We start from the raw sequence: 19,503 nt of genomic DNA on the forward strand, positions 1-19,503 counted from the left end.
ACTTAATTCCTCAGGCATCAGAGTGTTTACACTAGCAGCACATCCAACGTGGATGAGAGCAGCGTTCTAGGGCAGCTATCCCACAGTGCAGCGCTCTCCATTTTGATGATGGGTCTTGTGGGAAGAGGGGGGTGGTGTTCGTGGGGCATCCTGGATCCCTGCACAGCCTCATCTCTCCTAAACACTGATAAACCTCAGTAGCTCAGCACTGCTCCAAGCAGGGGATCGTTTGCTCTGTTGAGCAGGCATTGTCACCTGGCCAGATGATATGTGATCACTTGCCAAGAAAACAGGAAGGGAAGTTTCAAAGTTCCCAGGGCTTTACAGGGGGAGGGGTGGATGTCTGTTTACCTGGCGTCAGAGCAGCAGAGCTGCTGGACAGAGTGGTCACCTAGGCACTGTGGGATATCCTCCGGAGGCTAAAAGCTGTGTAAACAGGAAGAATGTGTCTTCACTTGCACATCACTGGTAAGAGCTGTACGCCTCTCGGGTGGTTTTCTTTTTGCGGTGAAACTTCTGAGTTTCACTGCAAAAAGTCATTGGCAAGTGTAGATGCCCCCGTGGTTTTTGCACAAAAAAAGGACTTTTTTTCCGCTTTAAATGGCAAGTGTACACACGGCCAAAGTCAATTCAGCTACATCGGTGTAAAACTGCTATCACTGCAAGGAGTATCAGACTGATTTCAGCCTAGAGAAAGTGTCTGGGGTGAGATGGGACATAATGAGTGGGGAGACAGTTGGTTTTGTGTGTCGTTGTTGGTAAGTAGAGCCTCAGTTCAGCAAAGTGCCTTTATTTAAAGCACATGAGTAATCCCATCCATGTTTACCAAACCATTTAAGGCCAGAATGTTAAAGGATTTAAACTGTCTAAAACTATAGACGTTAGACATCTAAATACCTTAACAATATGGTCCTTAACACATACATTTTCCTCAGGGAAAAGTGCTCTTTAATAAAGAACAAAATCCTTTGTGTATGATTTTCAAATCTATAGAACTTAATGGAGAATCATCTCCCTGCCATAGGATTCAATAGGATGGTTCCCAACACCTCTAGAAAGTCTCTCTTTTGCTACAGGATTTTAGAGCCATTACTTTAGAGTCCTATTAAAGTTGTATAGAACCCTGTTGGCTTGGTCCCTATTAAATTCTGCAGGATGCTTCCATCTGGGCTGGAACAATAACAGGTCAAGAGAAGAAGTGAATTTGTGATGCCTGCGTGTAGAGCAAACTAAAAGTGACACTGTGAGAGAGGAGCTCTGCTCCTAATATTAATCCCCCGATCAATAAAGACAATAAAAACAAGAAAGAGAGGGAGTTAATATCCTCCATTTCCTTTTTATATATTTTTTTCCAATTGCAACAAGCTTGGGCACTTGAAATGTAAGTACCTGGCTCTTTGTTTTTAGGAGACAGTTTAAGCCTGGGTAGCAAATCATTTTACCTGACTGAAAACTATAACAGCAACGTGAAGTCCCTGTGGGTGCCACAGTTTAGAGAGCCTGCTTTAAACTGAGAAATTTTGAAATGAAGCATTGGAGAACAGCTTGGTTTTTACAATATTTCTTCCCCTGGCAGCAGAATTTTGTTTCCAGGCTTTCAGAAGGAATAATCTTTTCTTCTACGCTGTGTGTTTCTGAATGGCAGAAAGCCCTTTCCTTAAAGTCATTTATTATTTACAGGGCCCCCTTATGCTAGGTGCTGTACAAACACATTAAAATACACAGTCCCTGCCCCGTAAAGTGTACAGTCCAACATGATTGATATTAGGGTTATTTTGCAGCTGGGTCCCAGGTCCCCTCTCTCTTAGGGTTTATCGTTCCCCTCTGGAGAGGAAGGATGGTTTTGTGAGTAAGGTACACGACTGGAGAGACCCGAGTTCAATTCCCTACTCTGCCACACAATCCCCTGCGTGACCTTAAGCAAGTCACTTAGGTATGGATTCTCAAATTTAGGATTTGGGCAGGGGGGCTGGAACAATTTTTATAATGGAGGTGCTGAGAGCCATCGAACCAAACTGTAAACCCTGTGTCTAATGGAAACCACTTCAAGCCAGAGCTGCGGCAGCACCCCTAGTTCCAGCACCTATGCCTTTGAGATTCTTGGCCTTAATCTCTCTGTGCCTCAGGTCCCCATCTGGAAAGTGGCGAATGGGGAACCATCTAACTGAATGACGCACTCTGCTTCCCCTTCTAAGCCATGGTTGGTGTGGAGGTTATGGCTTTGCTTCTTGCTTACTCCATTTGGAGTGGTTTGCTCCCACAAAGTTGTATGCAGAGAGTAGTTCTTGAGCAAAGGGAGTATGATTGTCTTCAACCCGCGCATGGAGGGACACTGAGCAGGGGCAAACTGGGGTACTTGAAATGTAAGTACCTGGCTGCATGGGCGGTGGGTATAAGAGGCCAGGGAAGGCTCTGGGCTGGACGGCATGGCTGGAGTTGCTTGGGTTGGTCGGCCAGCTGGGGCTGGTGGTGGGGGAGCTCAGGATTCCAGCTGGCCCGGGGCTTCTCCAGCCGCGGGGGGGGGGGGGGGGGGGGGGAGGGAGAGGCTCAGGTCTCCAGCCATGGGGGAGGGGGTTCTGCAGAAGGGGGGGGTGGCAGAGCTAGCCTCACCAAAGGGGGGTCCACCCACTGCCCATGCCTGGCTGACCAGAATGAAAAGCTCCTTGAGTCTTCCCCCACTGCCACGCACACATCTGTGCACTGGAACAAGGGCCAGACTCATTCTGGCTTTGTACAATGATCAGTTAAAAATGGGGAATTTAATGAAGAAATAAGATGCAAGACAAGCCACAAGTCAAACAAACCATTTCTCTACACCAAGGGCCTGATTTTTGCCCTGCTCGATCCTGCAGTTGCAGACTCTTGTGGCTGCAGCGATTGGAAAACAGGATCAATTTGTTTGTCCTTTATTTGGCACTCCCTCCCTCCCCGCAACACTGTAACTAACCTCGCCTGTATGTAACCTATTTTACTCAACCCAGCACTGGGCTATAATGGAAAAGATGCTTCTGCGGTACATAGCTTTCAAGTTGTAACAGGGCTTTAGAAGCTACAATAATCTTTTATCAGAGGAATCTATAAAATAGAAGCCAGCTGAACGTACCAAATATTAGTTTAACTGCCTGTTTACAGTTTCACCATAAAAAGAAAAAAAATAGAGTCTATAAAAAGATCTCCTGAAGCAACACTTAGAATAATGGAGGAGGGGACCTATTGTTTAACCAGACATCATAAATTTAATACAGTTACGTTATTGCCACCCAGGATTTTATTGATTATATTTTTTCAAGTTACTTATCTAGAAATTTATTGTGTCAGTTCCCAATTTTAGTTTTTTAAAATGTGATTTCCAGGAAGAAACTATTAATGAGCTATTATCTGAGAAGTGGAGTGGGGGGGGGGGGAGAAAAGTGATTTAAATAAAACAGGAGCTTCAGCTGAACACATATCAGGATGAGTTATTGTTTTTGAATGCCCTAATGAAGAATAATCTGATGGGAACCAGCAACAGTGGCATGACTGCACCATTTTCACATATTTTCAGATTACTTCTGCAATATGATACGTCCCTTTCAGTTCACCCACCTTCTGTTAATGAATCCCTGGCTAGGAATTAAAATTCAACATTTATAAGAAGTCTGAGTTCTGATGGGACTACCCTAGAACAGTTAAATTGAATAAAGCTCCTAGAACAGTTGTAGGGCACTGTGGGCTACATTGTTAATTAAAGCTCAGCCCTCTGCAAGGCGTAGCATGTAAACAGTCCTGTCCCCAAGAGTACTCCTGGGAGGCATTCTCATTCAGACATCCCTCAACTCAATTCCTTTCCTGCATCCACCTTGCTCATGGAGGCTGGTGATTTACTGCTGGCCTGTGGTGACACAGACATGCTCAGAAGTGTCTAGGCAGTTATATTACATCTATGTCTGATCATCTCCTCGATATTTTACCAAAGGAGGTTGTGTGTGGTCTCCACCAAAAGCTAAATACTATCTGGTTATCATGGTTATTGTGGGATGTGTGAATGGGAAACATTTTTAGAGTTAATGTAACTGTAGAACATTGGTTTCCAAAACTGGTGGAAGTGAGACTTGTCCCCTGAGGCAGGTGGTTCTCGGAGCTGACTCAATCAACATTGGGAACAATCACCATCCACCAATCCAACAGAGCCCTGTGTTTACAGATTGGGGAAGATGTTAGGACAGACCACCTGTCAACTGGTTTAATCGCCAGTTAAAGCTTAAGCAGCTCAATCTGAAATGGTTACATGGTTCTCTCAATTCAGTACCACGTTCCCTCGTAGAGGCTGATTCTGCAAACCCTTCGCTGCTGAGCACAGAGCTTACTCTGAATGGTCCTCTTGAAGTCCTGGGCAGAGTTAGGCAAAAATTTTTGGACAAAACTTTTTTCCAGTGGAAAAAAATGCAGATTTCGTGACACTGAAATGTTTCATGAATTTGTGTCGATTTCACCAAATGGTTTTGAAAACAAAAACAAAAACATGTCCAAAACAACTCAAAACATTTTGTTTAAACATTTGGGGGGGGGGGGGAAGTTGTGGGTTTTTGTTTGTTTATTTGGAATGTTTTGTTCATGTCAAAACTTCCTTAAAATGTATTTTTAAACATTTCAAAAATGGTCAAAATCAAAAAAAAATTCAACGTTGTCAAAATGAAACATTTCACTTGCCCCAGAAATATGATTATTATCATTATTATTTTATTTTACTTTTTGATTTTGCTGGAAATTTCCAAAAATGTTACTTGGAAATTTGGTTTTGACTTTTGAAATTGCCAGTGAGCCAACAACAACAACAACATTATTTGTCCAAGTCAAGTCATGAATCATATTCAAACCCATGGGAATTCTCACAGTAGTAAGCCTTGAGCCCAATAGCATGTGGATCAGTCCCTTAATGGTGAGAATTAAGTGTTCCAAACATTGCAACGGTCTTGTCTGCTCTTCAGAGGGCGGTGGAAATGTTAATATTCTTTAGTTGCCCACTCAATAAATCACTGATTGTGTGTTCCAGTCCCGTGACCACGATGAAGCAGTGAGAGTGGAAATTGCCCAGAAACTCCTGTGGATATTTCTGTTCTTGGCAGTCAATGAGAACACGTGGTATCTTGACAGAGATCCAGGAAGGAGAAGGAAAAAACAAACAAACAAAGACAACACCTTAATCCAGATGTGAGAATATAAGGGCAGCCCTGCTGGATCGGGTCAATGATCCATTTATCTACTCCAGTATCCTGAACTAGGTGCTTCAGAGGAAGGTGCAAGAAAACCCTGTAATGGAAAATTAGGAAATAATCTTTGACCTCTCTGTTGTGACAGCCAACAAGGGGGGCAATCAGTACAGCTTGACTGGAATTTGTAAAGGGGACATTAGTCTGCACTGACAGATACTGCCCTACTTATTTGATTAAGCCCCTTAACATGAGCCAGATTCTCAGCTGGTGTACATGAGAGTAGCTCCATTGAAGTCAGTGTTGCTGCACCCATTTACATCAGCTAAGGATCTTTTGGTCCAATAATTTTAGGTCACTTTGGCTGACCTGATCCATATTAGAATTAGAATGAGTAGTCTAGGGATAAATTACTGACCCCATAGCCCTCTGGTACTCACTACTGTCAATCTTTTCTGGATAATGGAGTAAAAGAATAGACTCTTCACAGAGATTTTACTGTTTTAAATGCAAATGAATAGATTGGTGATATTGTAGTCATTGGATTTGGATGCTGAGAATTCAGCATCAATTCAGAAACAGAAAAGTAGGTATGCTTTGCCAGCCTAAGAAATAGGGCACAAGAGAGCCATAAAACATATGCCTCTAATTCCTATTTCATAGTCACTTTAGTAATGATTGTCTCAGAGCTATGTCAACAGATCCAAATATCATTAGCATCTGTGTTGCCTAGTAATTGTCCTATCCGGTGTCCTGTATGATGACAGGATTATCCATCATTAGTGGTTTTTTTTTTTTTTTTTGCTTTTAAATGTAGTCGGTGGGGTCTGTGCCTCTCAGGAGAAGCATCTTTTCAGTTGCTCAAACATTAAACAAGTATCTTGTTAGGCTCAGAAAGGCTGCATTTCCCTAATCCACGTTTCCCATGAGGAAAGAAAATTGCTATGCTCAAAAATACAAAGGGGGTTTGTAATTGTGTGTCCCTGAAATAGGGACAGAGTTAGCCATGACTGTGGATACACCTCTGTATGTTCCACTATATACATGTCCAGTAACTCAACATTATCAACAATTAATGATATAAATAAGGATCAGGGAATCATAGGACACAGAACCTTTCATTGCTAGATTCAATCACTGCCAACCTGGGTTGGATTTGAACTGGTGGCAAAGTTCTTCCAGTGCGAGGGCTATTTTGTGTTCTGCGGGAAGTGAGTCGGTGTTTTCAGTACAGTTTCCAAAGGTCAGGAATCTATATCTTTACAGCTGTTGGAAACTAAGGTCCTGATCCAGCTCCTAGAGGAGTCGCTTTCCATTCCCTTTCATGGAAGTTGGATCAGGTCCTATACTGGGGTGGAGACATGACTCTTCTCTCTCACCCCTAAAAGTTGTATTTTCAGACCAAGTTGGAGGCATAATGGGAACATTTGCTCTGCAGCTGGCTGTGTCGACACTTGCACCACTATAGCACTTCAGTGTAGACACTATGTATGCCGACGGTAATCCACCTCCTCAAGAGTCAGTAACTAGGACAGTCGACCTAGCTATCTCCTCTCAGGGTGGAGGATTACCCATTAGTATAGGTAGTGTGTTAGGCATAGAGAGATGGCAATTTGCCCAAGGTTACGTAGGTACTCTGCGCCAGAGACAAGAGCTGACCTCATTTCCCATGAGCCCCAGTCTACTGCCTAAACCACAAGACCGTATATCCTCTCAATCTAAGCATCCCTTCTAAACCAACCAATGTGGTTCACCTATTAAGTATTTACAATGAACCACTCACACATTTGTGATCTACAAAGAATTATTCACAAAGTATTCAGTGAATCATTTTTAATAGCGAATAATTTCTAGAAAATTGTAAATGGCTCATAGAAAGAAAATGCAACTAAATCTGCAGAGTAAATTTTTTTCCTTTGAATTCTTCACCCATTTCCACCATCAACATTCATTAACAGAAAACTGACTTACAGTAGAAGTCTTTCCAATGTGGAGAGCTCTCACAAGATTCTATGCATTTCTTAAACCTTCAGTTTAGGCTGGGATTTTCAAAGGAGCCTAACTGAGTTAGACACCCAACTCCCATTGTATTTGAGTACCTAACTCCTTAGACACGTCTGAAAATTCCAGACTTAATGTTTTTTTAAAATTAAATATTCTCAATTGGAACAAGACCTTGGCATATACGCTAATGTATGGTCATTTGTTTTAAGTTACTCATAGTCCGAATGAGATGTCAGGTACAGTGCCTATTGCTTTTCCAAGCCAGATTGGTATAACATTTTAGTTATCTAGTATATTTCAGCACTGGGTGGGTTAATATGAGAACTTGCAGGCTGCTGGCTTTATCTGAGGTGCGCTCCTGCTCTGTTTCCTAGTTCAATTTTGCTGATGTAATATCTCCCATAAATTGAGAGATAAGAGCTTGGGTACGGTGTGTCCTTTTGATAAATTTATTGTGATTCCTTGGAGAACAAGCTAGTATTGTACTTCAGCATAGTTACAACATTTGTGGCCTGCTCTCTAAATAAGAGGGACAAAGTGCCTCAGTCGTATGGTTAGGTACGTGACTAGATGTTTATTTTCTATTGTAGGCGATGCTTATCTTGGAACTCAGCAAATATCAAATAGGTGAACTAAATATTTAGGGTCAGATTCTCAGCTTGTATAAATCCATGTGGTTCCACTGAGATCAATGTAGTTGTGTCAGTTTACACCTGCTGAGGATCTGGTCTGCAACGCTGGAATCTTTGCTATCTTAACATCAGGACTTAGCCCATGGGCACACCTTAGGAAGTACATATTGGGTTCCCGGTAAGAATTTACCTAAGGGTGTTTTTAATCTTTTCCATCATGGTGCTTTAAAGTTGGTCTGAAAAACAGCTCTGTAAAATTGTCATCAGGGTGGGAGGGGTGTACATGTGTGCCTTATAGGTATCTCCTGTTATTGAACATATTCATTATTGCTTGAGTTCTTCAGTTTCAAATCTGGTCTCCATTGTGCTAGGTGCTGTACAAACATATAGCAGGCAAAAGGCCCTTTGCCAAAGAGCTAATTAGGACTGCAAACCACACATACACAGTGTACAAAGGGCGTTTTCTGCATACACATCATCATCAGGAATAACATTCTGTGGGCTACATTTTATCCTGTGTCCCATTTTCATTTATCTCTGTAGGTGTAACTGAGAGCAGAACTTAGTTCTGCAACTGTAAAGTTAGACCTTGTCTACCTGTTTCAGCCATCAGTGACCAGCCAGAGCTACTGTTTCACCAGCCTTAATGTAAACAGGGGAAAGCTCCTATTTACATGGCTGCTTGCACCCAGGGTAAATTGCACTGGTGCAAATCAGTTTATAGCAGATTATCTTGTCTACACAAGGGGTTTGCATGGGTGCCTGGCCACCACTGACTGAAATCAGAGCAAGGCCCTGGTGTAGACGTGGCCTTCATTACAAAATCTGTTGTTGATGCATGAGCCAGAATCTAATCGAACTCATCCTTCTATTGCTCTTCTGCCTCTGCAGTACTAACAGCTTATATTTTGTTTTTGCACTAAAGAGAGAGGACACTGAATCCATACAAGCTGTTAAGTAACGAAGGCGCCATGTTTACATAGTCCTTTTTGTCTGTTACAGCTGTCCCCCTGCTGGATTCTGAGTGCCCCCCCCCCCCCCAGCCATGGAACTGACCAAAGTCACAGCCTGGCCCTGCTCATGGAATGGTTTGTGCAGACTGACTGGAGCCATTGCTCTGCTCAGGGAGGGGGGGGGGCTTTTCGCTCCTTTGTCTAGCTTCTTTGTTCGGACCCGGCTCGGTGTAGGGTGCTCTGCCCAGGTATGCAAGACCTAAAGTGGCCACATAGGTGAGCATATGAGTCATACCTGTGACTCAGAACTTGCCCAGACATGTCCTGTGCCTACCTGCAGTTTCCCTGCCTTCTCTCCTCCCCTGGATTAAGGGGAACCAATCAAAATTACTGGCGGGAAACTGCCTGAGTTTGCCCTTAAAACTAGACAATTTTTTTATCAGACCCCCGGAGAAGGTCCTTGCTTTGCCACCTGGTCTTTGGGGGGCCCTCTCCCTGCTCTCGTTTGTTTTTGAGCGTACCCCCATTTTTAAACTCCCCTCCCACGAACAACGAATTTGTGCCTGGAGATCTCCTGATTATTGTAAGCGAATCGAGTCCTCTCTGCGTCCTCTGATGCTGAAACTGCTGTTCCTGCTGCTGCTTTGGGGATTGGTAAGGAAAAACCTCTTGCACACTCCCCTTGTTCTGGCTGCTGGCTTCCTTTCCCAAGCAGGCAGACCCAAGCTAACTCCTTGGTCTGTATCTGTAATCTGATTCTAGAAATAAGCCCGCTTGCAGCCACCACTAGTTAAACACCCCCCGCCCCCGCCCCCGCTCCCGCCCTTGAAGCTATATCCGGGGCACACACCACTCTGCCCTCTGGAACTTCCCCTAGTATAACGTGCACCCATTAGGTTAGGTTTAGCCTTTAGTCTAGATAAGTTGTAATTTCATTTTGCATAGCTATGGTTAAATCAGGTTTAGAAAATTGCTTGCATTGTACTCTGTAAGTTAGGCTTAAAGAATTGTTACATTGTGTTTTGTTACTTGCTAATTTGTGTAGTCTTGGTTAAATTAAATCATAGATAAGATTTTACTGTGTTCTGTATAATTGTCTCTCTGCTGTTTAAACTTGCAGCCTGTCTGCTCTCTCTCTCTCTCTTTCCCTCTGCTGTTTAAACTTGCAGCCTGTCTGCTTTCTCTTTCTCTCTCTCTCTTAATCCCTTCCCCCACGTGCTCACCCCGCTCCCACTGCTGCCAAACCTCAATTGCATTACTGAAGTCTAGCATAAAACCCCATTGGTTACCCCTTTTTCTCTCTAACACTCCTAACATTTTACATTTACACCACTGTGACACATTTTTACCTAAAGTTGTTGGTTATTTAACACATTTTACCCATACTGTTAGTTGGTTATATGCTGCTGTGACACACTCTTTACATAGAAATTGTTAGCTACCTGTTACATTTATACTTCAGTGTTAATTGGTTACCAACTATATTGTACCCCACTGTATTGTACCCCACTATTGAAACTCCCTATCCTATTTACTAAAAGAAACCCCTCCCCAATTGTCTACCTTAACAAACCCCATACCCCTCACTATTGAATTTTCCCTGTTTTTGCATTTTCTTAATAAAGTTTATTTTGCACCTCACCAGTGCAGTAGTTGTTCCCCAAGATCCCCTACCTGCTGGCAGGGTCACTTTTCCGACCATAACAGAACTTTGAGGAATTATTGTTCAGTGCAAAACCAAATGTAGCTAATGTAGGAGCATTTCAGGAACCTTGCATGGCAGAGCAGTAGATCTGGATTGTTTTTATTAGGCGTAAGGAATTCAGCAGGAAGACAGAGTAACACTCAACAGAACTTTATTAAGCATGTTGAGAGATTAGTGTTATAGGCTGAGGCTCTATTGTTTGTCTGGCAAGCACATGGCCCCAGTTTTGCATTCCTGAGCCTGCGGATCCTCAGCAATTTAGGTCCCCCCGGAAACCTGACTGTTTTTCTTCAGTTCCAGTCACCATACTCTACTGGCAATGTTTTGTACAGCTTAGTAACCAAGTCAATGGTGGTGTTGGATTGACTCTACCGGATGGCTACTTATGACTTCAGTGGCGCTACTGCTGATTTATATTGGCGTCACTGAGAACGGAATCTGATCCTAAATAAATAAAGGGGTTCTCTCTCTCTTTCAAATAATTGTGAGAGGTGGGAACCCAAGAGAGCTTAGTCCCATTTTGTGAAGGTTTTTAAAAAAATATATACTTTAAATGAATCCCATCTCTTCCAAACTGTGTGAGATATTTTGTGTCTTAGCAGGAATGGTTATTCCTATGGTAACATATCCTCCTCTCTAGTGTGATTTTATTTTGAGCCCATAAGTAAGCAAATATTGTAGAATTTAGTATGGTATTGATTAGTTTCTTTGAAGCAAGTAAATGGGATTGGAAAGTTATCTCACTGACAACATAAATATTCACACGAACAAAAGACAGATATTAAGCGGAGTGTACATGTTCCCTGGATGTGCATCACAATATGAGCTTCTGTTCTGCTATTATTATACAGGGACACATTTGGGGGGATAAGCAGACCTTCAAAGTTCAGAAGCCTGCCTTGCATGAGGATGGAACAGTCTAATGGCCTGATTCATCCTCGTGTCACTCCAGTGGAATGACAGGGTGTGATTCCAATAGAGATGGAACTCTACACCATTATAAAATACAAGTGCAATGCAGTGGCGAATCAGGCAGAGATGTTTCACCCCTCCTCGGTGATCTGCATGCCCATTTACCATCAATTTCCTATCGACAGTTTTAAAAAGTTCAGCCTGTATATTTAGCTGAAGTTAATTCAGATTATCCAAAGGTCTTCCATGTGCAGTTAGGCCAAGAATTTCAGAAGTGACTAATGATTTTTTTGGAGGAGGAGCTTTAGGTTTTTGTGTTTGTTTGTTTTTTGGGGGGGTCACTTGAGACCTCAAAGGGGCTTGATTTTCAGTGGGTGGGTGCTCAGTTCTGTCTGAAAATCAGGCTCCTCTAACATGTCAAATTGGGGCATCAAAAAAAAATGGCATCCCACTCTTTTCCCTCCCCCCAATCGCTCTGGTGACTGATAAAAAACTTGGCCTTAGGTTAGAAATCTGATAAGAAAAGACCCAAACCCAGTGCTGAACATAACAGCGTCAAACTTTGGGCAAGTCTGAATACCTATTCAAACTTAAATTGCAGCCAGGGCCGGCTCCAGGCACCAGCCGACCAAGCACGTGCTTGGGGCAGCACCTTAGAAGGGGCGGCCAATGTTGGGGTGGTGGGGGCGCTCGCGGTGTGGTTTTTTTTTTTCTTTTTTTTTCGGCGGGGCGACGCTCGAGGGCTTTTTTTGTTTTTTGTTTTGTTTCGGCAGGGCAGCGCGGGGGCGTGTTTCGGTGGTGCAACGCTGTGGGGGGTCGGGGGATTCGGCGGCGCTCCGGGGGTTTGTCCAGCCCGGCGAGGCGCTTGGGGGGAGGCGCTCCGGGGGTTTGGCTGGCACGGTGCTCCAGGGGTTCGGGCGGCCCGGCGAGGCACTCAGGGGGGACGGGGCTTTGGGCGGCCTGGCGCAGCGCTCGGGGAGTTTGGGCGGCCTGGCGTGGTGCTCCGGGGGGGGAGCAGGGGTTTGGCTGGCCCGGCGCTCTGGGAGTTTGGCTGGCCAGGCCCAGTGCGGCGCTGGGGGGGGGGGGTGTTACGGCTGGGCGGCGCTCTTCTTTTTTGCCTGGGGCGGCAAAAAAGTTAGAGCCAGCCCTGATTGCAGCTCAGGATACCTCTGCTTTCCTATGCATTGGAGAAACAGACATATTCCTACACCGAGGGTGACTGTTGGACAAAAATCAATGTCGTGTTTCTATAGTTTGCATAAGGTTTTTCAGATCCTCACTCTCAAACATACAGTTGCTATGCTTTATTTATTTCCCATGCTTGGCATTAAACAGTCCCTGGATATTCTTTACACCACTATGAAAAATGAATTTAATTGATTAATGAAGTCCTGGTTTGCCACTACTACCTATCCATCTATCAGCTCTCAGTCTGTACATAGCCAAAGGACGAAATTTTACATTATTCACCGGTTCCCTTACAGCCTGATAACTGTCCCTTGCCATGTAGTTAAGACTCAGAGTTTATATCATTGCTGATCTTATAAACAATGGGTAAGGTTGTAAAGCAAAGTCTGTGTCTATTGTATTTTTCAGTTATACCCCTATAATATCAGAACAGCTAAAACATGGTGTAACCCACACACCTCCTGGGTGTGGTGTTCTGTCCCCCTCTAGTGGCACCAAGACCACTTAGATATTAACAAGTCTGCTACAGCCTTAGCTAAGAGGCATCTCATTTTTAGCTCATGCAATAAAGGCTCATGCATTTAGCTCCCCAGGTCCCAGGTTTGATCCAGCTCTAGTTACTAATCTAATCAAGCATGAGAACTCAATTGACCTTGCAGTCCAAGTTCTGGATGTCTGTCCTTGGGTGTTGAATGCAACATATACTCAAGTCGCTTGCCAGTTGTGGTTACAGATGTCTTTTACAGACCAAGAAAGTTTTGGCAGAGGATAAACATCAAAACATAAGAACAGCCATACTGGGTCAAACCAGTGATCCATCTAGTCCAGTATCCTGTCTTCTGACAGTGGCTAATGCCAGGTGCTTCGGAGAGAATGAACATGTCCTTCAGTAAAAATGTATGTGCTAAATTCCTGCTGAAAGCCAGTCGTTGGAAAGCCAGCTGCCCCTCTTTACCCAACAAACTCCTCTAGTTCCAGTCTGGTAAATGAACATTTTTGTTTTAAAAGGGGTGACTTCCCTTACACACAGGCAGACACAGGTGGAGAGACCAAATCTCATTAATCTAAAATCTGCTGGAAACACGTCCCTGTTTCATATTACAGAGGCATAGTGATAAGCGAGGTACACATAAGCAATCTTCTACTGAATCTTCCTCCTAAATGAAGGGATGATGGTCCAGCAGTTAGAGACTAGGACTCGAAAGACCTGGGTTCAGTTCTCTCCTCTACCACAGACTTCCTTTGTGACTTTGGTCAAGTGACTTACCAGGTTTTCCTAGTGTGCTTTATAAAAGGACCAAAACAGGATAGGTGCTTACGTCCCATTGAAGAGGCACATCAGAGAAAGGGAACGCTTTTGTTGTTGACTCAAACCAGGTGGGCATTGCAGAAGAAATGAGTCTTTAGGAAGATTTTAAAGAGGAGAAAGTGGTTTGGCCAATTGGAACAGCATAGCCCATTGGCTAGAGTCCTAGATTGGGTGTCCCGACTTTGCCACAGACCTGCTGTGTTGCCCTGGGCAAGTCACTTCACCTCTCTGTGCCTCATTTTCCCCATCTGTAAACCAGGCGCAATGATAATGACCTTCCTTGATAATGCACTGTAGAGCTCTGTAAGAGTCACGCATCAACAATCATTCCATGGTTAGGAATTATCTTCCAGCAGGCCACCGGAGCACACAAAACTGTAGCTGAACCTGAAGTAATTGGATGTTTAACTAATAGCATTGTGAGTGCAGTTTGGTCATGTAACCCACACCCACTCAGTGTGGTGCTCTTTCCTCTAGTGGTGTCTGGGCCACATTCTGAGGTTGATGAGCCTGCTGCATGCTTGGCTAAGAGAGCTCAGTCTTTCAGCTCAGGAAGTAGCTGCTCCTACGTTTTGATCCAGAGGTCCCAGGATCAGTCTCCATTGCTGATGACGCACCCAAGGATGTGACGTTACATTGGCATGATTCAATATATAGTGGATCCCTTCCAAAGTAAAGTATTTTTCACAGAATGACTTCTCCATGAAGACAGACACTACAGCTGGCACATTGTGATGACTTGAAACAATCTGAGGCTACATCTACACTGCAACAAAGGAGTGTAATTTGCAGCTTGTGTAAACATACCAGGCTGTCTCTAAACTATCTATTCTAGTTCACTAAAAATAGCAATTTTTAGGAGTACCTGGCAGTGTGGGCTAGCAATGCCCAGGAGGACCGGGGGACTTGTACAGCCGGTGCCACCATCTCCTCCCCACTACGTTTACTGTGCTAGCTAGATCAAAGCTAGTGCAGGTACATCTACATGAGCTACAAATTATGCCACCACTTGCACTGTATGCATACCCTGAGATTTTCGTTCTGCTTCAGTATAAGGGGAGGTCGACTGTGTTTGTTGCTTTTTCTACATTTCAGCTGCTTTGCGGGTGTACCCAGCCATTGTGGAATCCCACAGCCTTCGCCCATTTTGTTACACCAGTGTAACTCCATTGACATTATTCTGGATTTACACCCATGTAAGTGAAATCAGACAGAGGCCTTTAATCTTTCCATGAAAGCTGCTTACATAGGGTTTTGTGTTGCAGCAGATGATTGAAATCTCCATTGCAAGAATCTGGCTTTGCTGTCTGAACTGCAGCCCATTTAAGCAGCTTTAATGGTACCTGCTTTTGAAGTAAGGGTCAAGTCAAGGTCTTGGGAAACTCTCATTTAAACAGCAAACTTCAGACTGGATTATTCCAGTGCACTCTACCCTTGCAGAACACAAAAAGCCTTGTTCCAGCTTGCTCAGCAGAATCAGTCAGAGGTCTATTAAGGCCTGATCCAAAGCCCATTTAAGTCAATGCAAAGACTGCTATTGACTGGGGAGGCAGATATTGGCTTAGAGCTCAGGAGAGCTGGCTTCTGTTCCAAGCTCTGCCACTGACCTGTTGTGAGACCTTGGGCAAGTCACTTCACCTTTTTGTGCTTCTGTTTCCTCCTCCCACCCTTTGTCTGTTTTGTCTATTTAAATTGTAAGGTCTTCAGAGCAAGGGCTCTCTCTACTTGTGTTTGTACAGAACCAACACCATTCTAGTTGGGGCCTTTTACTCGCTATAGTAATATAAGTAATAAGACTGGGCTTTGGCTCATGCTCATATACATCATTGCCCCAAAGAGTGCAAATCAAGGTGTTCATATTGCTCTTAACAGCCCCCCCAGCTCCCATTCCAGTGGTGCAGGATCAAGTCCTTATGCCCTGTGTGGTTTAAATTCTGATTGTGAAGCTCTCTCTCATACTCTGTGCATGCTGTCCCAACAGTTGTGATGAGCTCATATGCTTTCACTAACAGCCCCTAATTCTGAAGATCTGAGCTCTGAGGCAGGATGCATTCAGTGAAGGACCTTCAACGATGAAATTTGCTTTGTAGCTCTTCTTGTCCCGAAAGGGCCTGATCAAAAGCCCATGTGATGTCAATGGAAGTCTTTTTGTTAAATTTTGTTCGTTTGTTGTTTGATCATGTTTTTAATGTTATTTTTGCGAATAACGTAGGTGAAGTCAACGTACTTAGATCGACTTACCGTGGTGTCTTCACTGTGGTGAGTCGACTGCTGCCACTCCCCCGTCAACTCCGCTTGTGCCTCTCACTGCGGTGGAGTACAGGAGTTGACGGGAGAGCACTCAGGGGTCGATTTATCGTGTCTAGACTAGACGTGATAAATTGATCCCCGCTGGATCGATCGCTGACCGCCGATCCGTCGGGTAATGTAGACATACCCATAGGAGCCTTGTCTTCGAACAGGCTTATTCAAAGTGATACAAGCTACGAAAGTGAGATCTTGGAAGAGTGTTGCCATTTTCGTAATGTAATAAAAATGCTGTAATGATTAATAATAATTAATAATAAATAGTGTGTAATGAGCATGTCATAAAAACAAATTTTATATTTCCAAGATCACTGCTTTTATAATTTATACTCAGGTAAAGGAGAAAATCCCTGGAAATATACATTTTTAGGAGGGAGTTAGTGAAAGGGGTTCACAGGTTGTTAAAGTTTGGGAACCACTGTCTTAGAAAATCTTAAAACATGTAGATCAGACTGTACCTTTCTCTTCCTTCTTTACAGTCTTTGACACTTGAATGGAATAATGTTCCATCCTGTGCTCTTTTTATTCTCTCTCTCTCTTCTCAGAAGCATAAGATATCAAAATTTTAATACATAATATATTCTAGGAGCTCAGGTACTGTGCTGTATTATGTTGACCTTTTTAGTATTCTGTATTTTGATTATCTGGTCATCCTTCCCCTCCTTGCAGGTTAGCGAGCTTCTGAGCAGGAGAGGGATGCAATGAACAGGCAGAATAAAAACAACATCATAAATGGGTCAGAGTAGTACAACAAAACGACTGTTGTAATTTACAAATATATGATGCATCCCAATGTTTGATATATCACTTCTGTTACCAATGAGAGTGTTGGCAATGCAAATAGAAACTAAGAGGGAGTAGATGGCAATGCAGAAGGATCACATTACTAGAGGTAACTCAGGGAAGGGTAGTGAAGATGATTCAGGGGATGGAGAGCTTGATTTACAAGAGCTGAGATTAGAAGAACTCAATATGTATAGCTTGGTTAAATGATGACTAAACTGGGGGATATAATAACTGTCATCGTGTACTTGGAAAGTGGAAGCACCACGGAGGGAAAAGGATTATTTAGTGTGCTCCAAGGGGAGGTAACTAGGAGTAATGAAATGAAACAGAGCAAAGGAAAAATCAAGAGCAATATTCATGCAGAGCACTGTGGTTTAGATTGTGATGTGGACTATGCATCTATGCAATTGAGTAACAAAGGAGTAAGAACTCCTCTACACCTCTGTATGGGCTACTGAACCTTGGAGTCCTGATGTGCAGGAGAAAATGGAGGTGAGCGGGGACTGGGAGGAGACTTCCCTCAGTCTGCACTTATTTCATGGCCAACACAGTATAGCATGGTAAAGGCTAGCCATAAATTACTACCCCTCTCTAGAGCAAGAAAGAATTTTATCTGTGGAGGGAGGGAAAGTAGCATAGGAAATATTACTGGTCTGTGCCACTGAAGATTCCCTCTGTGCTGGACTGATTCAGACCAGCTAAGCCAGCATTTTCACCTCTAGTTATGGCTTAGGCCAATAATATAATCTTGTTCTTCCTAGATGTTTTGATGCCCTCCTCAAAGTAAGCTTCTGCTCTGACAACTGCCCTCAATTTCCCTTCCATTAATGTAATATTACATTTTCCCCATTTGGCCTACCGCATTTCTTCCTGTCTAACAGTTGTGTTCATTCATAGATAGGGTTTTAGACTAACATTTCTGCCTGATGGAACTTGAATCTTTTCTGTCAGGAGTTTTGGACTCTTCCTGAAAGATCAATTCTTCTGCATTAAGCAGAGACCAGAACAACTGCTAAATAACAAGTTAGGTAAGGATTATCTTGAGTGTTAGAGAGTGCAATTCAGCAATTGCATTTATAAGCCATGTATCTGGTGGACGTTTTTGTAATATACACACACATAACTGTTGTAAAATACCACCGTGTGATCTGTAAATAAAATGTTACTGTCCAGAGAGTAAACGGGCATTTGATTTGTTGTTGGTGTATGATATTTCATTGAAATATTGCTGGAAGGAAATATAATGAACTCTCTCAATGGATGCTCCTCTCCACCTTTGTGCATTTCAATTTACAGGGCCTTATTTTGAACTGGAACTAATTTTACCCTACTGTAACTCCACTGACTCATTACCACCTGATTTACATTAGTGTAAGGGAGAGCAGAATCTAGCCAACAGTCAAAATCTAATTCAACTGGTGTTCACCTTTGGCTCTAAAGATACTGTCCTATGGGGTGAAATTGTGGCTCCCATTGATTTTACTGGGGGTAGGATATTACCTATACAATTGATAATGGCCTCCAGCTGATTATTCAAGCCACTGCATTCAGGTCTGTCTCCTGATGTTCCCAGATCATGTGTCAAAACCTCTTCAACCTCAGTCTTTGAAATTAATGCTAAATAGTTTATATGAACTTGAAGATACTCTGGGCCAGATCCCCAGCTGGCATAAACTGGTATAGCTCCATTGACTCAGTAGAGCATTGCCAATTTATACCCATTGAGGATATGGCCCTCTTTCTTGGTGGATAGTGGATGGAGATATGACCATGGCTATAGCCAGGTCCTTCCTCACCCATTGATAGTTTCGAAAATCAACTCCCAGACCTTGAACTGGCAAGAGATGGGGACCTGGCAGCCAGTAGATGTTAAATAGAAGAACTCAGTTTCATTACCAGCATACCTGCCATGCAAAGAAACAAAACCAGTTTTTAAACCTTACTATGGGCTAGATTGAGACTGTAGGCACAAGCCTGAGCAGAGGATCATGTAAGATATTTCACTTCAGGAGTAGCCCCTGGAGGCACTGTATCTCAGAAACATCCCTGCTTCCTTGCTCTGGGGTGGAGGAGGAGAGTGATTTTTTTGGGGCCTATATTGGCTCCACTGTGCTGGCTTACGAGTCGATGGTATTGAGCCAAGGTACCACCGACTTCCTACCCACTCCCCATCCATCTGGTCTGGGGAAGTAGTAAGCAAATGAGTAGCTTCACTTGCTTTTACCTGTCTGGAACCAAGGGATCCAGGTAGTCTAAGTACAGTTATCAAGCTGGCTTTTGTTTCCTTGCACACATGTATAGTCAAAGTCACACTCTAACCCTGCATCCAGTGACATTCTTCCCTGCCATTAGAACATTACTTTGGAAGACATACACAGAATTCCATGTCTGTTTTGCTTTTGACTGTAGTTGGAGCGTACTCTGTTCAGTACACGCTCTGTGGTGCAAAATGTTATTGGAACCCCTGGAGTGACTTATGACTTACAAAAGTGTGAATGAGAGGGAGACTCAAGCCCTA

The sequence above is a fragment of the Chrysemys picta genome, chromosome 2 (genome assembly GCF_011386835.1).
Source record: "Chrysemys picta bellii isolate R12L10 chromosome 2, ASM1138683v2, whole genome shotgun sequence".
Taxonomy (NCBI): domain Eukaryota; kingdom Metazoa; phylum Chordata; order Testudines; family Emydidae; genus Chrysemys; species Chrysemys picta.